This window comes from Macaca mulatta, chromosome 13 (assembly GCF_049350105.2).
Source record: "Macaca mulatta isolate MMU2019108-1 chromosome 13, T2T-MMU8v2.0, whole genome shotgun sequence".
Taxonomy (NCBI): Eukaryota; Metazoa; Chordata; class Mammalia; order Primates; family Cercopithecidae; genus Macaca; species Macaca mulatta.
This window is the reverse complement of record NC_133418.1, coordinates 87,511,573-87,517,553: the sequence shown is the minus strand read 5'-3', so window position 1 is coordinate 87,517,553 and position 5,981 is coordinate 87,511,573. Positions and strand designations below refer to the sequence as shown.

Sequence of the window (5,981 nt, the reverse complement as noted above, 5' to 3'; positions counted from 1 at the left end):
GAGGGGTTTTTCCAATGTTATTATCTTCCAGAAATTTTATAGTTTCTGGTCTTAGATTTAAGTCCTTGATTCATGTTTCTTTTCTTTTCTTTTCTTTTTTTTTGATGGAGTTTTGCTCTCATTGCCCAGACTGGAGTGCAATGGTGCGATCTCAGCTCACTGCAGCCTTCACCTCCTGTGTTCAAGTGAGTCTCCTGCCTCAGCTTCCCAACTAGCTGGGATTACAGGCTCCTGCCACCATGCCCAGCTAACTTTTTTTTATTTTTAGTAGAGACAGGGTTTTGCCATGTTGGCCAGGCTGGTCTCGAACTCCTGGCCTCAGGTGATCAGCCTGCCTTGGCCTCCCAAAGTGCTGGGATTACAGGTGTGGGCCACTGTGCCCGGCCCCCTTGATCCATCTTGAGTTGATTTTCATATAAGGTGAGAGATGAGGATCCAGTTTCATTCTCCTACATGTGGCTACCCAATTATCCCAGTACCATTTGTTGAAAAGGGTGTCCTTTCCCCACTTGATGTTTTTGTTTGCTTTGTCAAAGATCAGTTGGCTGTAAGTATTTGAGTTTATTTCTGGGTACTCTATTCTGTTCTTTTGGTCTATGTGCCTATTTTTATATAAGTACCATGCTGTTTTGGTGACTATGGCCTTATGTATAGGTTGAAATCAGGTACTGCGATGCCTCCAGATTTGTTCTTTTTGCTTAGTCTTGCTTTGGCTATGCAGGCTCTTTTTTAGTTCTACATGAACTTTAGGATCTTTTTTTCTAATTCTGTGAAGAATGATGGTGGTACTTTGATGAGAATTGCTTGAATTTGTAGGTTGCTTTTGGCAGTATTGTCATTTTCACAATATTAATTCTGCTCTTGCATGAGCATGGGATGTGTTTCCATTTGTTTATGTCATCTATGATTTCTTTCAGTAGTATTTTTCAGTTTTTCTTGTAGAGGTCTTTCACCTCCTTGATTACGAATATTCCTAATTATTATTATTATTATTATTTTTTGCATCTATTGTAAAAGGGGTTGAGTTCTTGATTTTATTCTCAGCTTGGTCACTGTTGGTGTGTAGAAAAGCTACTAATTTGTGTACATTAATTTTGTATCTGGAAACTTTGCTGAATTCTTTTATCCATTCTAGGAGCTTTCTGGAGGAGTCTTTAGGGTTTTCTGGGTAAACAATTATATCACCAGCAAACAGCGATGGTTTGACTTCCTCTTTACTGATTTGGCTGCACTTTATTTCCTTTTCTTGTCTGATTGCTCTGGGTAGGACTTCCAGTACTATGCTGAAGCAGAGTGGTGAGAGTGGGCATCCTTGTCTTGTTCCAGTTCTCAGAGGGAATACTTTCAACAGTTCTCCATTATGTTGGCTGTGGGTTTCCCATAAATAGCTTTTATTATGCTGAGGTATGTACTTTGTATGCCGATTTTGCTGAGAGTTTTATTCATAAAGGGATGAATTTTTTTTCTGCATCTATTGAGATGATCATGTGATTTTTGTTTTTAATTCTGTTTATGTGGTATATCACATTTATTGACTTGTGTATATTAAAACATCCCTGCATCCCTGGTGTGAAACTCACTTGACCATTTTGGATTATCCTTTCGATATGTTGTTGGATTCGGTTAGCTGGGTTTTTTAAGGATTTTAGCATCTATGTTCAACAGGGATTTTGGTCTGTAGTTTTCTTTTTTGGTTATATCCTTCCCTGGTTTTGGTATTAGAGTGATACTGGCTTCATAGAATGATTTAGGGAGGGTTCCCTCTTTCTCTATCTTGTGGAATAGTGTCAATAGGATTGGTACCAATTCTTGGAATGTCTGGTAGAATTCTGCTGTGTATCTGTCTGGTCCTGGACATTTTTTTTGTTGGTAATTTTTAAATTACCATTTCAACTTCACCGCTTGTTATTGGTCTGTTCAGGGTGTCTAATTCTTCCTGATTTAAGCTGGGAGGATTGTATCTTTCCAGGAATATATCCATCTCGTCTAGGTTTTCTAGTTTATGTGTGTAAAGGTATTCATGGTAGCCTTGAATGATCTTTTGTACTTCTGTGGTGTCAGTTGTAATATCTCCTGTTTCATTTCTAATTGAGCTTATTTGTATTTTCTCTATTCTTTTCTTGGTTAATCTTGTGAATGGTCTATCAATTTTATTTATCTTTTCAAAGAACCAGCTTTTTGTTTCATTTATCTTTTGTACTTTTTTTTTTTCCAATTTCATTTAGTTCTGCTCCGATCTTGGGTACTTCTTTTCTTCTGCTGGTTTTGGGTTTGGTTTGTTCTTGTTTCTCTAGTTCCTTGATGTGTGACCTTATGTTGTCTGTTTGTGCTCTTTCAGACATTTTAGTGTAGGCATTTAGGGTTATGAACTTTCCTCTTAGCCCTGCCTTTGCTGTATTCCAGAAATTTTGGTAGGTTGTGTCACTATTGTCATTCAGTTTGAAGAATTGTTTACTTTCCATCTTGATTTCATTTTTGACCCAGTGCTTGTTCAGGAGCAGGTTATTTAATTTCCATTGTATTTCCATGGTTTTAAAGGTTCCTTCTGGAGTTGGTTTCCAGTTTTATTCCACTGTGGTCTGAGAGAGTGCTTGACATAATTTCAATTTTCTTAAATTTATTGAGGCTCGTTTTGTGGCCTATCATATGGTCAATCTTGGAGAAAGTTCCATGAACTGTTGAATAGAATGTGTATTCTGTCATTGTTGGATGGAATGTTCTGTATATATCTGATAAGCCCATTTGTTGCAGGGTATAGTTTAAATCTATTGTTTCTTTGTTGACTTTCTGTCTTGATGACCTTTCTAGTGCTGTTAGTGGAGTATTGAAGTCCCCCACCATTATCGTGCTACTGTCTATCTCATTTCTTAGGTCTATTAGTAATTGTTTTATAAATTTGGGACCTCCAGTGTTAGGCACATATATGTTTAGGATTGTGATATTTTCCTGTTGGACATGCCTTGTATCATTACATAATGTCCCTTTTTGTCTTTTTACTGCTGTTGCTTTAAAGTTTGTTTTGTCTGATAAGAACAGCTACTCCTGCTTGCTTTTGGTGTCCATTTGCATGAAATGTCCTTTTCTACCCCATTGCCTTAAGTTTATGAGTCCTTATGCGTTAGGTAATTCCCTTGAAGGCAGAAGATGGTTGGTGAATTCTTATCCATTCTGCAATTGTGTATCTTTTAAGTGGAGCATTTAGGCTACTTATATTCAATATTAATATTGGGATGTGAGATACCATTCCATTCATCATGCTATTTGTTGCCTGTATACCTTGGTTTTTTGTTTTTGTTTTTTAAATTGTATTTTTGTTTTGTAGGTCCTGTGAGATTTATGCTTTAAAGAGGTTCTGATTCTAATATTTGTTTCAAGATTTAGAGCTCCTTTTAGCAGTTCTTGTAGTGGTGTCTTGGTAGTGGTGAATTCTCTCATCACTTGTTTTTGGAAAAAGACTGTATCTTTCCTTCATATATGAAGCTTAGTTTTGCTGGATACAAAATTCTTCACTGATAATTGTTTTGTTAGAGGAGGCTGAAAATAGGGCCCCAATCCCTTCTAGCTTCTAGGGTTTCTGCTGATAAATCAGCTGTTAATATGGTAGGTTTTCCTTTTTAGGTTACCTGGTGCTTTTGTCTCACAGCTCTTCAGATTCTTTCCTTATTAGATTAACTAATTAGAGCCTATTAACTTTAGATAACCCGATGACAATGTGCCTAGGCAATGATCTTTTTGTTATGAATTTCCCAGGTGTTCTTTGTGCTTCTCGTATTTGGACATCTATGTCTCTAGCAAGGCTGGGGAAGTTTTCCTTGATTATTCCCCCAAATATGTTTTCCAAACTTTTAGAATTGTCTTCTTCCTCAGGAACACCGATTATTCTTAGGATTGGTAATTTAACGTAATCCCAGACTTCTTGGAGGCTTTGTTCATATTTCCTTATTCTTTTTTCTTTGTCTTCATGGGCTGGGCTAATTTGAAGACCTTGTCTTCAAACTCTGAGTTTGTTTCTTCTACTTGTTTGATTCTATTGCTGAGACTTTCCATAGCATTTTGCATTTCTGTAAGTGTGTCGATTGTTTCTTAAAGTTTTGATTGTTTTTTATTTATGCTATTTATTTCATTGAATATTTCTCCCTTCACTTCTTGTATCATTTTTTTGATTTCCTTACATTGGACTTCACCTTTCTCTGGTGCCTCCCTGATTAGCTTGAAACCAACCTCCTGAATTCCTTTTCAGGTAAATCGGGGATTTCTTCTTGGGTTGGATCAATTTCTGGTAAGCTAATGTGACTTTTGTGGAGGTGTTAAAGAGCATTGTTTAGTCATATTACCAGAGTCAGTTTTCTGGTTCCCTCTCATTTGGGTACCTCTATCAGAGGAAAGGTCTAGGGCTGAAGGCTGTTGTTCAGATTCTTTTGTCCCATGAAGTGTTCTCTTGATGTAATACTCTTCCCCCTTTTCCTAGGGATGTGGCTCCCTGAGTGCCGAGCTGTAGTGATTGTTATCTCTTTTCTGGATCTAGCCACCCAGCAAGTCTACCAGGCTCTAGGCTGGTACTGGGGGTTGTCTGCATAGAGTCCTGTGATGTGAACCATTTGTGGGTCTCTCAGCCATGGATACCAGCACAGTATTTGGGGTGTCTCCTGGGTCTGGCAGGTGCAATCTGTTTCCTTCAGATGGTGTGTAGGTCATTTTGGGTTTCCTGATTTATTCCTGCAGTCATTCTGGAGCAAAAATTCATGATGTGAGCCTCTACATGCCGCTCTGTCTGTCTGAGTTAGAACTGCAATCTAGTCCTGCCTCCGTCTGCCATGATCCCTTCTGCCTCTAACCCCTGTCCTGAGGGAATGTGTGACTCCGCTTTGATTCTGACTACTTTTATATCACCTCGACAAGTTCATATTTGTATGTTGAAGGTATTCTGTCTGGGTAACTGGCATTGGCCATTAAGAATCAGAGCTCCCTTACTCTTGGGAAGGAGACCTGCTGAGAAATTCACTCTATACAGGCAACTCCTACTGTTATCAGATATAATGTTGGGCAAAATGCAATAACCATTTAAAAATTACTTTTAGACTAGATAACATTTGAGAGCTAACCTATATTCTTTCCTGAGAGTCATGGAAGATTTAATCAGTTTATTTGCTACCCATCTCTTACAGTAAATTATCAATGGTCAAGATTTACAGTCAAATATCTACATAGTATCAAAACAAGTGGAGTAGATAAAAAGCCACATAAAAGCTCCATGAAAGGGAAGGGAATTATGGGCTAGAGAAATCTGGAGGGTTCAGGAAAGACATGAGTCTTTAAATTTTTAGTTTATATTTTAAAATTTTTATTATATGTATTTTTTATATGGAACACTTCACAAATTTGTGCATCATCGTTGTGCAAGGCCATGCTAATCACTGTATCATTCCAATTTTAGTATATGTGCTGCTGAAGTGAGCATGAGAAGGCTCTAGTTAAGCACATGAGTCTTAACTAGAGCCTTCCATTATGGGTCGAACTTTTTTTTTGCTGATTCTGAGAAACCCACCAAAAATCCTCTAAAAAATAATTCACTTCTTAGGAATCAATTTATTTTGAAAAATGCATATGAACAAGAAAATGAATTAGATATTTCTTGTTTAATTAGCTATCTTTTATGATGAATCTTTAAATAGAAAATTATCCCAGCATTTTGGGAGGCTGAGGTGGTGTACCTGGGAGATTGAGGCTATAGTGAGCCGTGATTGCACCACTGCACTCCAGGCTGGGCAACAGGGCAAGATCCTGTCTCCAAAGCAAAAAAAAAAAAAAAAAAAAAAAGAAAAGAAAATATTCATCTCACATTTTAAACAGAAGCTTTAAAAGTGTGAGCCATTAATTTATTTCCGACTTTCACTGGCAGGATTTCAGGAAAAGAGAACTTTGCTTGATGTATTGTTCTATATAACATTAGTTCAGGAATAAAAATGACTTTCGACCTTTTT

At 37.4% G+C, this 5,981-nt stretch overlaps 1 non-coding gene across 1 annotated transcript; it reads right to left on the bottom strand.

The window, feature by feature from the left end:
- Window positions 1–5,355: 5,355 nt before the first annotated feature.
- Window positions 5,356–5,458, bottom strand: LOC114671993 (U6 spliceosomal RNA). The gene has a single exon (XR_003722195.2). It is a non-coding gene; the product is annotated as a U6 spliceosomal RNA (small nuclear RNA).
- Between the last annotated feature and the right edge of the window lie 523 nt (window positions 5,459–5,981).